Genomic DNA, 21,211 nt, shown 5'->3' with positions numbered 1-21,211 from the left:
CCTTGGACAGCAAGGAGCTCAAACCAGTCCACCCTAAAGGAAATCAGTCCTGAATATTCATTGGAAGGACTGATGCTGAAGCTGAAGCTGATGTGAAGAGCTGAGAAGGGGTTGACAGAGGATGAGACAGTTGAATGGCATCACCGACTCAACGGACATGAGTTAGAGCGAACTCCAGGAGATGGTGAAGGACAGAGAAGCCTGGCTGTGCTGCAGTTCATGGAGTCGCAGAGTCAGACACAACTTTGCAACTGAACAACAACAACAGTGTTAGGATCTTCTGAGCATGATTACTTCTCCCGAGCTTCTGCTCAGGGCTCAGAATCTCACTGCAGGGCTAGTTATTCGTATTTGGGTATTGTGTCTTAGTATAAGTAGTCACTTGGTATTTTTTTCATGGATGATGAATCTGTATATATGTTTACATGCATATATACATCTGCACATGTACTTACACATACCCACATTATTAATTTACCTGATCAGTTAGTAATAATTTAAAATTTGCTTTTCAAATGTACTTTTGTCTTTAAACTTTAATGTGTACTCTGCATATTAGAGGCAGCATAATATCAGCTATCTTTAAACAGAGACGTTTCATTGCGAAAGAAATTGACAGAGATGGACAATGAGTACGTCTAGACCTTCTAAGTTATACCGTAACTTGCAATGTTCTTTCTATTTTTCTCTCATTTCCTGTCCCTAATTTTTCCCCATCCATTTTTAGAGCTAACTTGCCAAAGTTTTTTCTATGTATGTTTACTCATGCCATAGGTGCTTTTCTTTCACTTCCCTCACATAAATCAGATTTTGGCCTAGTACAGCCTTTGCTATACATCTTGGAGTATGGTGCTTTAGATAAGAATTCAATCTGCTTTTGCACAGGGACAAGATATTTAAATCTATAAGGTTTTATTTATGCAAATATCAAAAATCACGAGTGACTATGAGTCACTACGAAATTTCAAAATCTCCTTTTAGCTGTAGTTAATAATTTACAGATTGAAGAATACTTGCTGGATTATGATCAAACCTTCAGACAAGAGGATGCTGAGATGATAGCTTTTCACTACTTAGTATCCATTTATATGATATCACTGAGACTTTTGGCATAGAGTTCATGCTCAAAATGTTTTTAACATCTGTGTGACTATTTTTTTTTTATGACTGAAGATTCAATATTTATTAATCTCTCAAACCTCAGTTTGAGTTTCATTTTGGGTTTCAGAATCAGCTGAATACTTTCTTTGAGGAGTGCACAAAATATAATCTCAAAACAAATCACAAGAAGTGTAAGGTAGAGGTTTTTAGTTCTAAGAAATGCAAGAGTTCCTGCTATGCTTAGGGAGTTAGGTTTAACGTAGTGAAATATTTTATATGTCTTTGCATTATCTTTCACTTAAATCTGTTATGCAGAATGCAAAGAAAGTTGAAAATCTCAGCAACAATAGGCAGATTAGATTTAGAAAAGAATGAATTGGTGCCTGTTTTTTGATATATATCACAGTAAAGCAGGTTTCCAGATTCTCTGTTTTTCAGAAATGCATAATCCATGATGGTAAACATATTAAAATTGCTTTTGGGAAATGAGTATGACATTCATTTGACATAGAGGAGGATACTTAATCTCTGTAGGTACATCAGATTGGGGAAAAGCAGTTTTTTTCATTTGGGTTACATTTATTATCATTTCTGCACTTTTGATAAGATGGTTAAAATGAATGGATCCACTGGCCTGCAAGTACACAGAAGGCTATGATTATAGGCATGAAATAAACAGTTACTAAGAGGGTTTTCAAGATAAATGTAACATACTGAGCTGACACCAACCAGAATGCTAATTTGGAAACAGCACAGAGAAGGTTTAATAAGAGGAATTTTATTTTGGATGAAACATTAATACAAAATGCATAATTCCACAAAAGGTTGTTTTGTTCCTGTTTTTTTTCTGTTTGATTTTGCTTGAAGCTCTCATGAATGGCCCCCTCCATGGATCACAGCCTTGTGGTGAAAGGGCTTGTGTAACTCAATGAAGCTATGAGCCAAACCATGCAGGGTCACCCAAGATGGATGGGTCGTAGTGAAGAGTACTCACAAAATGTGGTTCCCTGGAGGAGGAAATGGCAACCTACTTCAATATTCTTGCCTAGAGAACCCCATGGACAGTATGAAAAGGCAAAAAGATATGGCACCGGTAAAATGAGCCCCCTAGGCTGGGTGCTGTGCAATGTGCTACTGGGGATGAGCAGAGAATTACCATAATAGCTCCAGAAAGGACGAAGTGGCCAAAGTGGAAATGACAATCAGTTATGGGTATGTCTGGTGGTAAAAATAAAGACCTATGCTATAAAGAACAATGATGCATGGGAACCTGGAATGTTAGGTCCATGAATCAAAGTAAATTGAATGTGGAAAAGCAGAAGATGACAGGAATGAATATGGACATCTTAGGGATCAATGAATTAAAATGGACAAGAAGGGGTAAATTTAATTCAGATGACCATTATATCTATTACTGTGGGCAAGAATCCCTTAGAAGAAATAGAGTATCCTTCATAGTCAATGAAAGAGTCTGAAATGCAGTACTTGGGTGCAATCTCAAAAATGACAGAACTGTCTTGGTTTGTTTCCATGGCAAACCATTCAATGTTACAGTAATTCTAGTCTATTCCCAACCACTAATGCCAAAGAAGCTGAATTTGACCAGTTCTGTGAAGACCTACAAGATCTTCTAGAACTAATACCAATTGAAAATGTCATTTTCATCATGTTTGAGTCACTAAGTCATGTCCAACTCTTTGCAACCGCATGGACTGTGGCCTGCCAGGCTCTTCTCTCCATGGGATTCTCCAGGAAAGAATACTAGAGTGGGTAGCCATTCCCTTCTCCAGGGGATCTTCTTGAAGTGTGGATAGAACCTGGAGTCCTTTTCATCACAGGAGATTGGAATGCAAAAATAGGAAGTCAAGAGATAGCTGGGATAACAGGCAAGTTTGACCTTGTAGTACAAAATGAAGCAGGGCAAAGGCTAACAGAGTCTCATAGAGAGAATACATTGGTCACAACAAACACTCTTTTCCAGCAACCCAAGAGACCACACTACACGTGGACATCACCAGATGGTCAAAACTGAAATGAGACTATGTTTTTTGCAGCCAATGATTAGAAGCTCTATACAGTCAGCAAAAATAAGACCTGGAGCCACTCAGACTGTGGCTCAGATCATGAACTCCTTATTGCCAAATTCAGACCTAAATTGAAGAAAGTGGGGAAAACTACCAGACCATGCAGGTATGACCTAAATTGAATCCCTTATGAATATACCATGGATGTCACAAATATATTCAAGGGATTAAATCTAACAGACAGAGTACATGAAGAACTATGGATGGAAGTTCATAACACTGTACAGGAGGCAATGAACAGGATCATCCCAAAGAAAAAGAAATGCAAGAAGGAAAAGCAGTTGTCTGAGGAGGCTTTACAAATAGCTGAGGAAAGAAGAGAAGCAAGGCAAGGGAGAAAGGGAAATATATACCCAACTGAATGCAGAGTTCCAGAGAACAGCAAGGAAAGATAAGAAGATCTTAAATGAACAATGCAAAGACATGGAGGAAAACAATAGAATGGGAAAGACTAGAGATCTTTTCAAGAAAATTGGAGATATCAAGGGGATATTTTATGCAACAATAGGCACAATAAAGGAAAGAAATGGTAAGGAACTAACAGAAGCAGAAGAGGTTAAGAAGAGGTAGTGAGGAAACACAGAACTATACAAAAAAGGTCTTAATGACCCAGATAACCATGATGGTGTGGTCACTCACCTAGAGCCAGACATCCTGGGGTGTGAAGTCAAGTGGGTCTTGGGAAGCATCACTACGAACAAAGCTAGTGAAGGTGATGGAATTCCAGCTGAGCTATTTCAAATCCTAAAAGATGATGCTGTTAAAATGCTGCACTCAATATACCAGCAAATTTGGAAAACTCAGCAGTGGCCACAGGACTGGAAAAGGTCAGTTTTCAATCCAATCCCAAAGAAGGGCAATGCCAAAGAATGCTCAAACTACCATACAATTGGGCTCATTTAACATGTTAGCAAGATAATGCTTAAAATCCTTCAAGGTAGGCTTCAGCAGTACGTGAACTGAGAATTTCCAGATATACAAGCTGGGTCTAAAAGAGGCAGAGGAAACAGACTTCAAATTGCTGACATTCATTGGATCTTGGGGAGATCAAGGGAATTCCAGAAAAACATATACTTCTGCTTCATTGACTACGCTAAAGCCTTTGTGTGGAAACTGTGGAAAATTCTTAAAGAGATGGGAGTACCAGACCACCTTACCTGCCTTCTGAGAAACCTGTATGTGGAGCAAGAGGCAACAGTTAGAACCAGACAGGGAACAACTGACTGGTTCCTAATTTTGAAAGGAGTATGTCAAGGCTGTATGTTGTCTCCCTGCTTATTTAACTTCTATGCAGAGTACATCATGTGAAATACCAGGCTGGATGACTCAGAAGCTGGAATCAAGACTGCTGGGAGAAAGATCAACAACCTCAGATATGCAGATGACACCACCCTTATGGCAGAAAGCGAAGAGGAACTAAAGAGCCTCTTAATGAGGGTGAAAGAGGCGAGTGAAAAAGTTGGCGTAAAACTCAACATTCAAAAAACTAAGCTCATGGCATCTGGTCCCATCTCTTCATGGCAAGTAGAAGGGGAAAAAGTGGAAGCAGTGAGATATTATTTTCTTGGACTTCAAAATCACTGTGGACAGTGACTGCAGCCATGAATTTAAAAGATGCTTGCTTCTTGGAAGGAAAGCTATGACAAAAAGCTATGACAATGTATTAAAAAGCTGAGACGTAACTTTGCCTACAAAGGTCCATATATACAAAGCTATGGTTTTTCCAGTAGTCACGTATGGATGTGAGAGATGGATATAAAGAAGGGTAAGGGCTGAAAAATTGATGATTTCAAATTGCGGTGCTGGAGCAGTACTCCTGAGAGTCCCTTGGACAGCAAGGAGATCAAACTAGTCAATCCTAAAGGAAATCAACCCTGAATATTCATTGGAAGGACTATTACTGAAGCTCTAATACTTTGGCCGCCTGATGAGAAAAGAGATGCCATTGGAAAAGAACTTGATTTAGGAAAGACTGAAGGTAAAAGGAGAAGAGGGAGGCAGGGGATGAGATGGTTAGGTAGCATCACCAACTCAGTGGACATGAATTTGAGCACACTGCTGGAGATAGCGGAGGACAGAGGAGCCTGGCTTACTATAGTCCACAAGGTTGCAGAGTCAGACGTGAGTTAGTGACTGAACAACAGAAATTATACCTTGAATGCCAAGTGATGTTACCACAGTTTTTTCTTGTACAGATATTTTTTATTCAGGGTATCTTTCATGCAGGTATATTTGGTGTCCATTATTCAATGAAAGAGATATGTAAACAAATTCCTATTATCTGCTTTTACAGCCTGATCATCAGCTGTTATATGCAGGAGTTTGAACCAATCCTTTCTTAAACTTTTAATTAAAATTTTATAATTTAAAGCGTGCAACATGGTGATTTGACATGCAGTAAGTCTCCTACATTTGAACTTTTAAATTGTGAACTTTCAGACATGTGTCCAATCAGGTAAGTTAGTTCACATATCCAGTGTACACTGACATGTGTGTGCAGCCTCTTTAAGATGGTTGTGCCTTTGTGAACTTTACTGTACAGTACTTAGAAAGTACAGTGGTATAGCATCTTTATTTCAAGCCCAGGATGTCCTGAAGCGAGCGAAAAAGCACTGGTGATGCAGCTGGTACCGATAAGAAGCATCAAGAAATAACTATGGAAACAAAAGTGAAAACAACTCAGTGTGAAGTAAGGAGAAAAGACGGTAGACACTGCCTATTCTTATAACATGAATCATTCAACCATTGGAACAGTTCTAAAGAACAAAGGACAAGATCATGGGACATATGAAGTCTGCTGTGCTGATGATGTAGACAATAATATCAAATAAATGTGAAAAAGTGATGGGTGAGATGGAGGAACTTCTCCGTGTGTGGATGCAGGATCAGCAACAGCATCAAGTCCTGCTCAGCTCAACGCTGATTCAAGAGAAAGCTAACAGCCTTTATGAAGACTTAAAGAGGTAACATGGTGAAGAATTAGACGGCATAACTTTTAATGCCGGCCATGGCTGGTTTTATCGATTCGAGGCTACAGCCAACCTCCAAAACATAAAAGCAAATGGCGAGAGGGGCGGGGATAAGATGGCGGAAGAATAGGACGGGGAGACCACTCTCTCCTCCACAAATGTATCGAAAGAACATCTAAACGCTGACCAAACTTCACAAAACTACTTCTGAAGGCTGGCTGAGGACTTCAGGCTTCCACAAAAACTGCGCATTATCTTCAAAAGAGGTAGGAGAAATTATAAAAGATAAAAAGAGAGACAAAAGAGTTAGGGACGGAGACCCGTCCCGGGGAGGGAGTCGTAAAAGAGGAGGAATTTCCAAGCACCAGGAAACCCTCTCACCGGCGGGTGTGGGGGAGGATTTTTTATCTCGGAGGGCAACGTAACTGGGAGGAAAAAATAAATAAAATCCACAGATTACGTGCCTAAAGCAACTCCCAGCAAAGAACCCCAGACGCTCGCATCATCCGCCACCAGCAAGTGGGGGCTGAACGGAGAGGAGCGGGCGGCATTGCCTAGGGTAAGGACCGGGCCCGAGTGCCCCGAGGGCAATCTGAGGGAGCTAACGTGAGATAGTAACCTAAACTGTGGGACAGCTAGAGAGAAAGAACTATCCCGCGAAAAGCCCAACTCTAAGGCACTGCCGGCCCGCTCACAGAACAAAGGACTGAGCGATACCAGAGGAGAGCTAGCCGGCTGCGGACCGCCCCATCCCCCGCCGGACACAGCGGGCAGGCGGGGCCCGCCAGAGCCGGAAAGGGGCAAACTCGGCTCCAGAGAGGGCACCCCCTACCAAACTGCAAACAGGCTCCCAGTTTCTAAGCAAAGACTGCCTGAGATCCCGGAGGGTCGACAGCCGCCGGGAGGGTCGCAGCCAGAGACCAGCTCCCCAGAACCGACACAAAGCACACCGGAGCCGGGCGCGCCTGTAAACCGAGGCGGGGACCAGGGAGGTGATAAGCCGCACCGCCCCAACAGGGAAGAGCGCCCTCGCCAAACTCCTGGCCGCCTGGGCAGCTCCGACCGGGAACGGCACAAGCCGCGGGCGAAACCGAGTCTGCGCCTTTGTGGAGTAACCGGGAGCCTGAACCTGGGCGGCTTAGACCTGGGAAGTGCACGCAGCTCAGGGCCCGCTCCCCGGCCGAGTAACCTGAAGCCTGAGCAGGGTAGACGGGGAAAGCACACACGCCGTGAGCGGGGGCGAACCCAGTGCGGCCGAGACACTGCGAGCTTACCACACGCACGCCAGAATTGCAGTGTTCCTTCCTCCCCACAGCACGATTGAACAAGCGAACCTAAAGAGATCACCTCCACCGCTTTGTTGCAGGGCGGAAATTAGATACTGAAGAGATCTCCAAACAGAAGCCAAATAAACAGAGGGAAGCGCTTTGGAAGGGACAGGCCAACAGATTAAGATCCCTGTAGTTAATACCGACTGCATTGAAAAGGACCTATAGATCTTGAAAAGTATAAGCAGGAATAAGGATCTATCTAAAACTGAGCAGATCCCACACTGCTCACAACAGCTCCAGAGAAAGTCCGGGATATATATATTTTTTACTTTTTTTTTTTTTTAATTAAAAAAAAAAATTTTTTTTTCTCTTCTTTCCTTTTTCTTCAAGTCCTCTATTACACCTTTAACTTTCATTTTCATAACCCACTATTAACTTGCAAAAACAAAAAAAAACCCTATTTTTGAAGCAAACTACATATATATATCTTATACCTTTTGTGTTTTCTTTTTTTAATGTTTTTTTCCTGTTCTACATCTTTTTACTGTTTCTTTTTTTACTGTTTTACTGTTTTTTTTTTCTTTTTACACTGTTTCCTTTTTTCTTTTTTTTTTTTTAGATTGTAAGTTTTATAAGAGTCTAACCTCTACTCTAGATTTTTAATCTTTGTTTTACATATTTGATATCAACTTTGTACATTTAAGAACCCAATCTTTAGGACCCACTTTTACTCAGGAGTGTGATCACTGGCCTGATCACTCTCTCCACCTATTGATGCTCTTTCTTCTCCCTCAGGGAACCTCTATCTCCCACCCTCCTCCTTCTCTTCTCAACCCAATTCTGTGAATCTCTGAGGGTGTTCTGGGTACCGGAGAACACTTCAGGAACAGGATACTGCCCAGATTTCTCTCTCCCCTCTTAATTCCTCCCTTTCTACTCATGCTCACCGCTGTTACCTTCCTCCCCCCTCTCTATGTATCTCTGTGAATCACTCTGAGGGTTCCAAACTGTGGAAAGCACAGAGGGAAGTGCTTACTGGCTAGATTGCTCTCTCCACATTTGAATTCCCCTCTTCCCCTCCTGGTCACCTCAACCCACCCCCCCCACCTCATCTCTCCATGTAACTCAGTGAACCTTTCTGGGTATCCCTCACTGTGGAGAATCTTTTCACCATTAACCTAAAAGTTTTATTATTGAGGCTGTATGGAAGGAGAAGTCTTGAGGCTACTGCAAGAATAAGACTGAAAGCCAGGGGAAACATTAATTAATAAGAGACCATCCAATAGCCTCCATAAATTCACTGAAACCAAGCTCCACCCAAGAGACAATAAGTTCCAGAGCAAGACATACCACGCAAATTCTCCAGCAACGCAGGAACATAGACCTGAGCATCAATATACAGGCTGCCCAGAGGCACACCAAATCCATAGACATCTCAAAAATTAATACTGGTCACTCCATTACACTCTAGAGAGCAGAAATCCAGCTCCACCCACCAGAACACCGACACAAGCTCCCCCAACCAGGAAGCCTTGACAAGCCACCTGTCCAACCCCAACCGCAGTGAGGAACCTCCACAACAAAGAGGAACTTCATACTACCAGAATACAGAAGGGCCACGCCTAACACAGCAATCTAAACAAGATGAAAAGACAGAGAAATACTCAGCAAGTAAAGGACAATGAGAAATGCCCACAAAGCCAAACAAAAGAGGAGGAGATAGGGAATCTATCTGAAAAAGAATTTAGAATAAGGATAATAAAAATGATCCAAAATCTTGAAAGCAAAATGGAGTTACAGATAAATAGCCTGGAGACAAAGATTGAGAAGATGCAAGAAATGTTTATCAAGGACTTAGAAGAAATAAAAAGGAATCAATATAGAATGAATAATGAAATAAAGGAGATAAAAGACACTCTGGAGGGAACCAACAGTAGAATAACGGAGGCAGAAGATAGGATAAGTGAGGTAGAAGATAGAATGATGGAAATAAACGAAGCAGAGAGGAAAAAAGAAAAAAGAATCAAAAGAAATGAGGAAAACCTCCGGGACCTCTGGGACAATATGAAACGCCCCAACATTCGAATCATAGGAGTCCCAGAAGAAGAAGATAAAAGGAAAGGCCATGAAAAAATACTCGAGGAGATAATAGTTGAGAATTTCCCTAAACTGAGGAAAGAAATAGTCACAGAAGTCCAAGAAACCCAGAGAGTTCCAAACAGGATAAACCCAAGGCGAAACACCCCAAGACACATATTAATCAAATTAACAAAGATCAAACACAAAGAACAAATATTAAAAGCAGCAAGGGAAAAACAACAAATAACACACAAGGGGATCCCCATAAGGATAACAGCTGATCTTTCAATAGAAACCCTTCAGGCTAGAAGGGAATGGCAGGACATACTTAAAGTAATGAAAGAGAATAATCTACAACCCAGATTACTGTACCCAGCAAGGATTTCATTCAGATATGAAGGAGAATTCAAAAGCTTTACAGACAAGCAAGAGCTGAGGGAATTCAGCACCACCAAACCAGCTCTCCAGCAAATGCTAAAGGATCTTCTCTAAACAGGAAACACAGAAAGGATGTTTCAACACGAACTCAAAACAACAAAGTAAATGGCAACGGGATCATACTTATCAATAATTACCTTAAATGTAAATGGGTTGAATGCCCCAACCAAAAGACAAAGGGTTGCTGAATGGATACAAAAACAAGACCCCTATATATATGCTGTCTACAAGAGACCCACCTCAAAACTAGAGACACACACAGGCTGAAAGTGAAAGGATGGAAAAACATATTCCATGCAAACGGAGACCAAAAGAAAGCAGGAGTCGCAATACTCATTTCAGATAAAATAGACTTTAAAATAAAGGATGTGAAAAGGGACAAAGAAGGACACTACATAAAGATCAAAGGATCAATTCAAGAAGAAGACGTAACAATCATAAATATATATGCACCCAACATAGGAGCACCACAATATATAAGGCAAATACTAACAAGTATGAAAGGGGAAATTAACAATAACACAATAATAGTGGGAGACTTTAATACTCCACTCACGCATATGGATAGATCAACTAAACAGAAAATTAACAAGGAAACACAAACTTTAAATGATACAATAGACAAATTAGATTTAATTGATATTTACAGGAGTTTCCACCCCAAAACAATCAATTTTACCTTTTTCTCAAGTGCACATGGAACTTTCTCCAGGATAGATCACATCCTGGGCCATAAATCTAGCCTTGGTAAATTCAAAAAAATTGAAATCATCCCAGCCATCTTCTCTGACCACAATGCAGTAAGATTAGACCTCAGTTACAGGAAAAAAACTATTAAAAGTTCCAACATATGGAGGCTAAACAACACGCTTCTGAATAACCAACAAATCACAGAAGAAATCAAAAAAGAAATAAAATTATGCATGGAAACGAATGAAAATGAAAACACAACAACCCAAAACCTATGGGACACGGTAAAAGCAATACTAAGGGGAAGGTTCATAGCAATACAGGCGTACCTCAAGAAACAAGAAAAAAATCAAATAAATCAACTAACTCTACACCTAAAGCAACTAGAGAAGGAAGAAATGAAAAACCCCAGGGTCAGTAGAAGGAAAGAAATCTTAAAAATTAGGGCAGAAATAAATGCAAAAGAAACAAAAGAGACCATAGCAAAAATCAACAAAACTAAAAGCTGGTTTTTCGAGAAGATAAACAAAATTGACAAGCCATTAGCCAGACTCATCAAGAAACAAAGGGAGAAGAATCAGATCAACAAAATTAGAAATGAAAATGGAGAGATCACAACAGACTCCACAGAAATACAAAGGATCATAAGAGACTACTACCAACAGCTATATGCCAATAAAATGGACAACTTGGAAGAAATGGACAAATTCTTAGAAAAGTATAACTTTCCAAAACTGAACCATGAAGAAATAGAAGATCTTAACAGACCCATCACAAGCACGGAAATTGAAACTGTAATCAGAAATCTTCCAGCAAACAAAAGCCCAGGACCAGACGGCTTCACAGTGAAATTCTACCAAAAATTTAGAGAAGAGCTAACACCTATCCTACTCAAACTCTTCCAGAAAATTGCAGAAGATGGTAAACTTCCAAACTCATTCTATGAGGCCACCATCACCCTAATTCCAAAACCAGACAAAGATGTCACAAAAAAGGAAAACTACAGGCCAATATCACTGATGAACATAGATGCAAAAATCCTTAATAAAATTCTAGCAAACAGAATCCAACATCATATTAAAAAGATCATACATCATGACCAAGTGGGCTTTATCCCAGGAATGCAAGGTTTTTTTAACATCCGCAAATCAATCAATGTAATACACCACATTAACAAATTGAAAGAAAAAAACCATATGGTTATCTCAATAGATGCAGAAAAAGCCTTTGACAAAATTCAGCATCCATTTATGATTAAAACCCTCCAGAAAGCAGGAATAGAAGGAACATATCTCAACATAATAAAAGCTATATATGACAAACCCACAGCAAACATTATCCTCAATGGTGAAAAATCGAAAGCATTTCCCCTAAAGTCAGGAACAAGGCAAGGATGCCCACTTTCACCACTACTATTCAACATAGTTTTGGAAGTTTTGGCCACAGCAATCAGAGCTGAAAAAGAAATAAAAGGAATACAGATAGGAAAAGAAGAAGTAAAACTCTCACTGTTTGCAGACGACATGATTCTCTACATAGAAAACCCTAAAGACTCTACTAGAAAATTACTAGAGTTGATCAATGAATATAGTAAAGTTGCAGGATATAAAATTAACACACAGAAATCCCTTGCATTCCTATACTCCAATAATGAGAAAACAGAAAGAGAAATTAAGGAAACAATACCATTCACCATTGCATCAAAAAGAATAAAATACTTAGGAATATATCTACCTAAAGAAACAAAAGACTTATATATAGAAAACTATAAAACACTGATGAAAGAAATCAAAGAGGACACAAACAGATGGAGAAATATACCGTGTTCATGGATTGGAAGAATTAATATAGTGAAAATGAGTATACTACCCAAAGCAATCTATAGATTCAATGCAATCCCTATCAAGCTACCAATGGTATTTTTCACAGAACTGGAACAAATCATCTCACAATTTGTATGGAAATATAAGAAACCTCGAATAGCCAAAGCAATCTTGAGGAAGAAGAATGGAACTGGAGGAATCAACCTGCCTGACTTCAGGCTCTACTACAAAGCCACAGTCATCAAGACAGTATGGTACTGGCACAAAGATAGAAATATAGATCAATGGAACAAAATAGAAAGCCCAGAGATAAACCCACGCACCTATGGACACCTTATCTTCGACAAAGGAGGCAAGAATATTCAATGGAGAAAAGACAATCTCTTTAACAAGTGGTGCTGGGAAAACTGGTCAACCACTTGTAAAAGAATGAAACTAGAACATTTCCTAACACCGTACACAAAAATAAACTCAAAATGGATTAAAGATCTAAATGTAAGACCAGAAACAATAAAACTCCTAGAGGAAAACATAGGCAAAACACTCTCCGACATAAATCACAGCAGGATCCTCCATGACCCACCTCCTAGAATATTGGAAATAAAAGCAAAAATAAACAAATGGGACCTAATTAAAATTAAAAGCTTTTGCACAACAAAGGAAACTATAAACAAGGTGAAAAGACAGCCTTCAGAATGGGAGAAAATAATAGCAAATGAAGCAACAGACAAACAATTAATATCAAAAATATACAAGCAACTTCTGCAGCTGAATTCCCGAAAAATAAACGACCCAATCAAAAAATGGGCCAAAGAACTAAACAGACATTTCTCCAAAGAAGACATACAGATGGCTAACAAACACATGAAAAGATGCTCAACATCACTCATTATTAGAGAAATGCAAATCAAAACCACAATGAGGTATCATTTCACACCAGTCAGAATGGCTGCTATCCAAAAGTCTACAAGCAATAAATGCTGGAGAGGGTGTGGAGAAAAGGGAACCCTCTTACACTGTTGGTGGGAATGCAAACTAGTACAGCCACTATGGAGAACAGTGTGGAGATTCCTTAAAAAACTGGGAATAGAACTGCCATATGACCCAGCAATCCCACTGCTGGGCATATACACCGAGGAAACCAGAATTGAAAGAGACGCGTGTACCCCAATGTTCATCGCAGCACTGTTTACAATAGCCAGGACATGGAAGCAACCTAGATGTCCATCAGCAGACGAATGGATAAGGAAGCTGTGGTACATATACACAATGGAATATTACTCAGCCATTAAAAAAAATACATTTGAATCGGTTCTACTGAGATGGATGAAACTGGAGCCCATTATACAGAGTGAAGTAAGCCAGAAAGAAAAACAACAATACAGTATACTAATGCATATATATGGAATTTGAAAGATGGTAACGATAACCCTATATGCGAGACAGAATAAGAGACACAGATGCATGGAACAATTTTATGGACTCTGAGGGAGAAGGTGAGGGTGGGACGTTCTGGGAGAATAGCATTGAAACATGTATATTATCATATGTGAAACAGAACACCATTCCATGTTCGATGCATGAGACAAGGGCTCAGGGCCGGGGCAATGGGATGATCCAGAAGGATGGGATGGGGAGGGAGGTGGGTGGGGGGTCCAGGAGGGGGAACACATGTAAACCCATGGCTGATTCATGTCAATGTATGGCAAAAACTATTGCAATGTTGTGAAGTGATTGGCCCCCAACTAAAATAAATAAATTTATAAATAAAAAAAAAAAAAAGAAAAGTTTTAAAAGACCCATGTGGAAGGGTGACCAACAAATGACTTTCATGCATAAAATAAATCACAGTAGAAGACAATTTTGAGGGAGAAATGAAAAAGAGAAATGAGTCCAAGGATAGAAGGGAATAAAGCAAAATTTCTAGCCTTTATAGACCTGTTCATGTAGTTTTTAAAACAGATCATCTGGATACAAACTCACTTCTGGTTTTAAATTCTATGGGCTATATCTTTAAAAGTGATTCAGCCCGTCCTCTCAGTCCCTCTTCCTCTAACTTGGGTTAAAAGAGGCCAGTTAGGTCTCAAAATGGAAGTGAACCCTCTGCCCAGGTGCCCCATATCTGCTGCTAGAGGAACAGGATCTGTTGGATGCCTGAAAACCTGGTACCCAGCTAACAGTAAAGAAAAAAATGTGTTGGTAGTATTAAAGAAGAATAAATTTTGAGAGACTATTTTGAAAAGAATGGTAGGATCGAAACCATAGAAGTTATGGAAGACAAGCAGAGTGAAAGAGAGGATGTGGCAACTTCATGGGTCCTGGAAGGAACTTAAGCCATAGTGGTAACTTCACCAGAGTCAACTAATAGAGGTGGTGGCAGCACAGGTAGTTATGAAGGGCATAATGGTAGATACAGAGATTTGCAGGTGATGGTGGCAGCTATGGCAGATGGTAGTAGAGGGGACTATGGACCAGGATGTGGAAACCAAGGTGGAGATAGAATGGTGGCAAAGAAAAAAAAAAAAAAAAAAGCAAATGGCGAGGCCATGAGTGTGCACATGGTAGCTGCCCGGGAATTTCCTGAAATGCTTTGAGATATTATTGATGAAGGCACCTACTGTAATGACGAAGACCTGATGGAATCGGAGGCCTAGAGAAAGGATAAAGAGAGGCAAGAGAAAGCAGAAGCCACTGAAGAACTGAAGCAATTCATGATGCAGGGAATGACAAGGCGATTTTCAATATCTGAGAGGGTAGTTTTTTGAGACACAGAACCTGAACACAGAAGAGCACATATAGGTTGCAGCAGCCATTCAGAATGCAGTCCAGTGCTACCAAGCTATCAGTGACAAGAAAAAAAGAGATACCACTCAGAAATCACTGAATGGCTGTTTTCAAGAGGGTAGATAGAATTGAATCCAGCAAGGAACCAGGACGTGTGCCATCAACGTCAGGCATGACTGAAACTGCAGCTTGCCCCTCATCTCTTGTTGCCGACAATCCTTCAGCTCTACCACCTCCTGCCTCTTTTCCCTCCTCCAGAAAGTAACTCTTCTTGCCTGATCACTCGTTGCCAGCCCCTGTGTGCCAGCTGTTGTACTGTATTGCTGGACTTTCCAAGGTACTGTACTGTAAGAAAAAAAAAATGTTTTATTTTTGCATCTATTCATTTTTATGTATTATTTGTGTGAAAAATATTACAAACCTATTACTGTACAGTACTGATTATGTTAGTTGGGCACCTAGGCTAATTTTGTTGGACTTATGAACAAATTGGAACTCATTGGTGAGTAAAACTGTCCATATGCACGGAGAAAGGGTTACTATAGACAAACTAATTAACATGTCATTTCACACTTCCATTTTTTGTGTATAATGAGAGCCCTTAAAATCTACTATTCTAGCAAATGTTTCCTCCACATCTTGGCAACTGTAAATAATGCTGCTATGAATGTTGGCATGCGTGTTATCTTTTCAAATTAGTGTTTTTGTTTTTTGATATATATATACCCAAGAATGAAATTGTTGCTCAAATGGTAGTTCTATTTTTAGTTTTTTGAGAAACTTCCATACTGTTTTCCACACTGATTGCACCAATTTACATTCCCACCAACCATGTACAAGCGTTCTCTTTTCTCCACATCCTCACCAACATGTGGTCTTTTTGATGGTAGCCATTCTGACAGGTGGGAGGTAATATCTCATTGTGGCTTTAATTTACCTTCAGCAATATGTGAACCATGAACTTCCAAATGTTCAAGCTGGTTTTAGTAAAGGCAGAGGAACCAGGGATCAAACTGCCAACATCTGATGGATCACTGAAAAAATAAGAGAGTACCAGAAAAACATCTATTTCTGCTTTATTGACTATACCAAAGCCTTTGACTGTGTTGATCACAATAAACTGTGGAAAATTCTTAAAGAGATGGGCATACCAGACCACCTGACCTGCCTCTTGGGAAACCTGTATGCAGGTCAGGAAGCAACAGTTAGAACTGGACATGGAACAACAGACTGGTTCCAAATAGGAAAAGGAGTACGTCAAGGCTGTATATTGTCACCCTGCTTATTTAACTTATATGCAGAGTACATCATGAGAAATGCTGGGCTGGAGGAAGCACAAGCTGGAATCAAGATTGCCAGGAGAAATATCAATAACCTCAGATATGCAGATGACACCACCCTTATGGCAGAAAGCAAATAACTAAAGAGCCTCTTGATGAAAGTGATAGAGGAGAGTGAAAAAGTTGGCTTAAAGCTCAATGTCCAGAAATCTAAGATCATGGCATCTGGTCCCATCATTTCATGGGAAATAGATGGGGAAACAGTGGCTGACTTTATTTTTCTGGGCTCCAAAATCACTGCAGATTGCATCCATGAAATTAAAAGATGCTTACTCCTTGGAAGGAAATTTATGACCAACCTAGACAGCATATTATAAAGCAGAGACATTACTTTGCCAACAAAGGTCAGTTTAGTCAAGGGTATGATTTTTCCAGTGGTCATATATGGACGTGAGAGTTGGACTATAAAGAAAGCTGAGTGCCAAAGAATTGATGCTTTTGAATTGTGGTGTTGGAGAAGACTCTTGAGAGTCCCTTGGACTGCAAGGTGATCCAACCAGTCCATCCTAAAGGAGCTCAGTCCTGGGTGTTCACTGGAAGGACTGATGCTGAAGCTGAAACTCCAATACTTTGGCCACCTGATATGAAGAACTGACTCATTTGAAAAGACTCGGATGCTGGGAAACATTGAAGGTGAGAGGAGAAGGGGACAACAGAGGATGAGATGGTTGGATGGCATCACCGACTCAATGGACATGAGTTTGAGTAAACTCCGGGAGTTGGTGATGGACAGGGAAGCCTGGTGTGCTGCAGTCCATGGGGTCACTAAGAGTCCAACACGACTGAGCGACTGAACTGAACTTAACTGAATGATCGGTGATGTTGAATATCTTTTCATGTGCCTGTTAGCACTCTTTATGTATGTTGATGTATTTTGTTTATGTATGTTGGATATTAATCTTTTATTGGTCATATCATTTGCAAAAATTTTCTCCCATTCAGTAGGTTTTTTGTTTTGTCAATGATTTTCTTTGCTATGCAAAAGCTTTTAAGTTTAATTAAGTCTGATTTATTTTTGCTTCTATTTACTTTGCATTAGGAGACGGATTAAAAAACATATTATCATGATTTGTGTCAAAGAGTGTTCTGCCTATATTTTCCTCTAGAAGGTTTACGGTTATTTGGTCTTACACTTAGGTCTTTAAGGGTTTCCTGATAGCTCAGCTGGTAAAGAATCCGCCTGCAATGCAGGAGACTCTGGTTTGATTCCTGGGTCAGGAAGATCCCCTGGAGAAGGGATAGGCTACCCACTCCAGTATTCTTGGGCTTCCCTTGTGGCTCAGCTGGTAAAGAATCTGCCTGCAATGTGGGAGACCGGGGTTCCATCCCTGGGTTGGGAAGATCCCCTAGAGAAGGGAATAGCATTCTCCACTCCAGTATTCTGGCCTGGAGAATCCCATGGAATGTATAGTCGATAGGGTTGCAAAGAGTCAAACAAGACTGAGCAACTCTCACTTCACTTTCACTTTAGACTTTCACTTCACTTTCAGTTTAGGTCTTTAACTCACTCTGAGTTTACTTTTTGTATATTGTGTAAGACAATGTTCTAATTTCATTCTTTTATATGTAGCTGTCCAGTTTTCCTGGCACCAGTATTGAAGAGACTGACTTTTCTCCATTAGCACATTCTTCCCTCTGTTACAGATTAATTGATTGTAAGTATGTGGGTTGGCACAAATTTAATTTTTTCATGAAGCAAAAAATTGTCTAATTTTGCTTGATTTTCTATGCACATATTATCTTTTTCAACCACAAACTCCTGTGCATCAAGTGTCCTATTAATTTAGTATTCCAGAAGAAGTATTTCCTTGAGCCATCTGACCTGCTTCAATCCAGACTGTGTACCCTCTACGTCTGATTGCACGCATGCTAAGTTGCTTCAGTCGTGTCTGACTCTTTGTGACCCTGTGGACTGTAACCCTGCAGGCTCCTCTGTCCACGGGATTCTCCAGGCAAGAATACCAGAGCGAGTTGCCGAGCCCTCCTGCAGGGAATCTTCCTGACCCAGGGATCGAACCCTCAGTTCTTATGTCTCCTGCATTGGTAGGCAGGTTCTTTACCACTAGCACCACCTGGAAAGCCCTAAGTCTGATTACTCAGTGGTCGTTGTGGCATCTCCCGTCACCACCACCCTGGGACTCACCTCTTCTTCCCTGTGCTCTTTCCTGTTTCCCGTGAATTTACATTTTTGTTTCAATTTTATTTTGGTAGATCATCTCTGTCTAGAAGATCCTAAAGAAAGGACGCATGGGGGTAAGAATTTTGAAGCCTTGTCTCGTGTGAAAATGTCTTTACTCTTATTCCTTTTTACTGATATTTCCTCTTGACATTGGATTCTTTACTTATTTTTCATCAGAAACATGAAAGCACTTCTCTTTTGACTTTTCATGCTCCTTGTTTCCAAAGTTGCTGCTGACAAAACCCTGAAGCCACTTTAATTTCTGTTCCATTTTAGGTGATCTCTCTCTCTCTCTCTCCAGAACCTTGTTGAATCTTCCCCTTGTCCTTCGTGTTCTGAAGTATCACAGTGACGTACAGTGATAAGATCTGTCAGCATTCACTTGGCATGTTGTTGGTCTTTCAACCTGAAAACTTAAGCTCTTTGAGTTTTGGAAAAAAATTTTTTTTAAATTAGTTTATTTATCTATTTTTTAACTTTACAATATTGTATTTGTTTTGCCATACACTGACATGAATCCACCACGGGTGTACATGTGTCCCCCTTCCAGAACCCCCCTCCCACCTCCCTCCCCATCCCATCCCTCCGGGTCATCCCGGTGCACCAGCCCCGAGCGCCCTGTATCATGCATCGAACCTGGGCTGGCAATTCGTTTCACATATGCTAATTTACATGGTTCAATGCCATTCTCCCATATCATCCTGCTCTTGCCCTCTCCCATAGAGTCCATAATACTGTTCTATTTATCTGTGTCTCTTTTGATATCTCGCATACAGGGTCATCTTTACCGATTAGCTAAATACCATACATATGAGTTAGTATACTGTATTGGTGTTTTTCTTTCTGGCTTACTTCACTCTGTATAATAGGCTCCAGTTTCATCCACCTCATTAGAACTGATTCAAAAAAATCGTTTTGCTTATCATTTTCTTCCCACTTTTTTTTTTTTTCAGTTTTACACTTCTGGAATACTTTTTTTTTTTTTTTGAATAGTAGACTTTTTGAATTGATCCTCTCATTTTCTTGTTATTTTTGTTCTCCTGACCTAAAATTACTTTTTGCTACTCTTCTCATTTCTGTATGCTGTATGAAATCAATGCTTTCTTTGTATTTTTGTCTATGACAATTGGTGTCTAAACAGGCTTGTATTTCTATAAGTTGTTATGTTATAATTTGAAACAATTTTGTTAAATCTGTTTTTCAGTTTACTAGCTCAAATGCGTTATCTCCTTGCAAGTCACGTGAGCTGAAGGTCCTTACCATCCTTGTCCTGTCGTTTTATTTTAAATTTAGAAAAAAATTTAAACTTTATCTTCTATTCTTTACCATCTGAGCCAATATTTTAACTATGGAAGCACTCTTTTGGTTCTCAGAATGTTCTATTTTATTATAGCGTTCTATTCCTTTTCTACAAAGTTATAACATCTTCTCTTGCATTTCAGTGGATATTAATGATACATATATCTTCAAAGCTCTCTTCCCTGTGCACAGGCTGCTTCCCCCAAAGTTGCTTTTTATATTTTTCATACTTTTCACATTGCAGGCATTCCTCAGATGTGTAACAGTTCTCAGGGACCAAAAACTTTGGAAGCTCTGATACATGAGTGGATCTTATCACCTGTGAACCTCAGGGCAGAGGATGTAGGTACACTTTGCAGTTTTGTGACCTCTGGATACATTCTCTTGAAGTGGTATGAATTGCCAGAGAAAGCGTTTCTAGTCCTGGGCCTGGAGGATGATGGCCTAGTTGCTAGTTGTTAGGAAGCCAGCGAGAGGAGGAGAGCTGGAGGACTTGGTCACAGCGTTCATACTTGTCCTTGCTGTTTTATCACGCTACCTTTGCCATCCACCCTGTAAGGGGTCCAAGTGAAAGTGAAGGTTGCTCAGTTGCGACCGACTCTTACCAACCCCATGGACTGCAGCCTACCAGGCTCCAGTGGATGGATTCTTTACCAGCTAAACCACAAGGGAAGCCCAACAATACTGGAGTGGGTAGCCTGTCCCTTCTCCAGGGGATCTTCTCGACCCAGGAATCGAACCGGGGTCTCCTGCATTGCAGGTGGATTCTTTACCAACTGAGCTATGAGAGAAGCCCTTAAGCGGTCCAAAGCCCCCTTGTTTCATCCTTTTAAGAGAACGCGCTTCCCTATTGAGCAAATATTCAAGAGGCGCGGTCATTTGATTGCCTTAAGCTGGCAGGCGGATCTAGGGATTTGACCGCTACTTAAAGTCCTCCTTATTTCAGCTCTCCCCTTCTATTCACACTTACAGTGGTACCTGATGCTACCATATCCTTAGGCTTCTGAGGATTCTGTATTAGAAATCTGATGAGTTTTCAGTTTTCTCAGTTGCTAGTATACGATTCTGCTTTCTGGGGTCTGTTAAATCCTTTGCCAGTTGAACATCTGCTTTCCAGTTTCTAAAATTTTCTTGCTGCTGCTTCTTTCATTCTC

The 21,211-nt window shown here is 40.3% G+C and overlaps 1 protein-coding gene and 1 long non-coding RNA gene across 4 annotated transcripts in view; one reads left to right on the top strand and one right to left on the bottom strand.

Annotated features, from left to right (window-relative positions):
* Positions 1 to 21,211, bottom strand: part of LOC145509640 (uncharacterized) — a 596,722-nt gene that overhangs the window by 219,988 nt on the left and 355,523 nt on the right. The gene's annotated exons all lie outside the window — the stretch shown is intronic.
* On the top strand, positions 2,959 to 17,647 carry LOC145509641 (uncharacterized). Its single transcript, XR_014056261.1, has 2 exons — positions 2,959 to 6,242; positions 14,988 to 17,647. It is a non-coding gene; the product is annotated as an uncharacterized LOC145509641 (long non-coding RNA).

The sequence above is a fragment of the Giraffa tippelskirchi genome, chromosome 6 (genome assembly GCF_054371585.1).
Source record: "Giraffa tippelskirchi isolate mGirTip1 chromosome 6, T2T-mGirTip1v1.2.pri, whole genome shotgun sequence".
Lineage (NCBI taxonomy): Eukaryota > Metazoa > Chordata > Mammalia > Artiodactyla > Giraffidae > Giraffa > Giraffa tippelskirchi.
Note: the sequence above shows the minus strand (reverse complement) of the source record. Positions and strands in the feature narration are given on the sequence as shown.